Raw genomic sequence first — 1,094 nt, forward strand, 5'->3', positions numbered from 1 at the left:
GACTTGCCCACAGGGCACTTGAGTGCAAACCGGAGAACAAATGCCTCTTCTCTTGGCAGACACAGCTCCTGGGCCCAGCCAGCTCCCCGAAACACTGCAGGCAGGCCCCGCCCACAGAAGACCACAAAGAGCACCCCCTCCCCAGGAGAATAAGGACAGCTCCAGCTGTGGGATTTGGGCTGAGCTGGGGGGTGACGGAATAGGAGGAAGGGGGTGTTCAGGGTTGAGGACTGCCCTGAGAAGGTGGTGGGATGCCCCCTCCCTCCCTGACCACCCACTCCCACATCTGGAGCTGGCTGAGTTGGGGAGGAGGTCGGCAAAAGAGGGGAGTCGGAGGGCTGAACAGTCACCTGAGTCAGAAAGAACGAGGGCTGGCTGGGAGGAAAGACAGGGCCCGAGCGGCCCAGACCCAGTGCCGATGCAGACGCGCACCTCTGCAGGCGCCAGCACACCTGCAGTCGGGCCAGCCGAAGCCACAAAGCACACCTGAACAGGTGGTGACCAGAGGGCACCTGCGCCCAGTGGCCCTGCCTCTGGTGGCCTCTGTGAGCGAGCTGAGCAGGGATGGGCCCCATTGCTCAATGTGCCGGGCACAGCAGGGGTGTAGGCGCCCACGGGGAGATCTTTTGTGCTGTGGACCAATCAATCCATGCTCACCTGGGCAGGTTTCTAAACAGTAGGTTCACAAGACCCTCCTGGACATGGGCGTAGACACATGCATCTGCCACGAGGACAGGTGTGAATGTTCGGGGGAGGGGGGCACGTGTGCACACCTGCACAGGCCAGATGAGGGGGCGGAGCTACCAGCCAGAAGGCCCAGCCCAGGATGTGATGAGGTGATGGGTCTCAGCCTGCAGCCTCAAGGGAAGGCCAGGACCTCTCAGAGGGGTAAACCTTCCCAGCGATGTCATGTAGGCCCTTCCTCCTGCCTCTTCTCTCTGACCCAGTCACCTTTGCTCAAAGTTGGCCTCCACATTCCACAGCAAAGCCAGAGAGGACAGTTCAAAATAAAGACCCAATTTGAAAAAAAAAAAAAAAAAAAATGAGCGAAATAAAAATTTAAGAAAGAAAGATATAAAAGGAAGGAAATAACA

This window comes from Orycteropus afer, unplaced genomic scaffold, assembly GCF_000298275.1.
Source record: "Orycteropus afer afer isolate SDZICR_OR568_19922 unplaced genomic scaffold, OryAfe1.0 scaffold00083, whole genome shotgun sequence".
NCBI lineage: Eukaryota > Metazoa > Chordata > Mammalia > Tubulidentata > Orycteropodidae > Orycteropus > Orycteropus afer.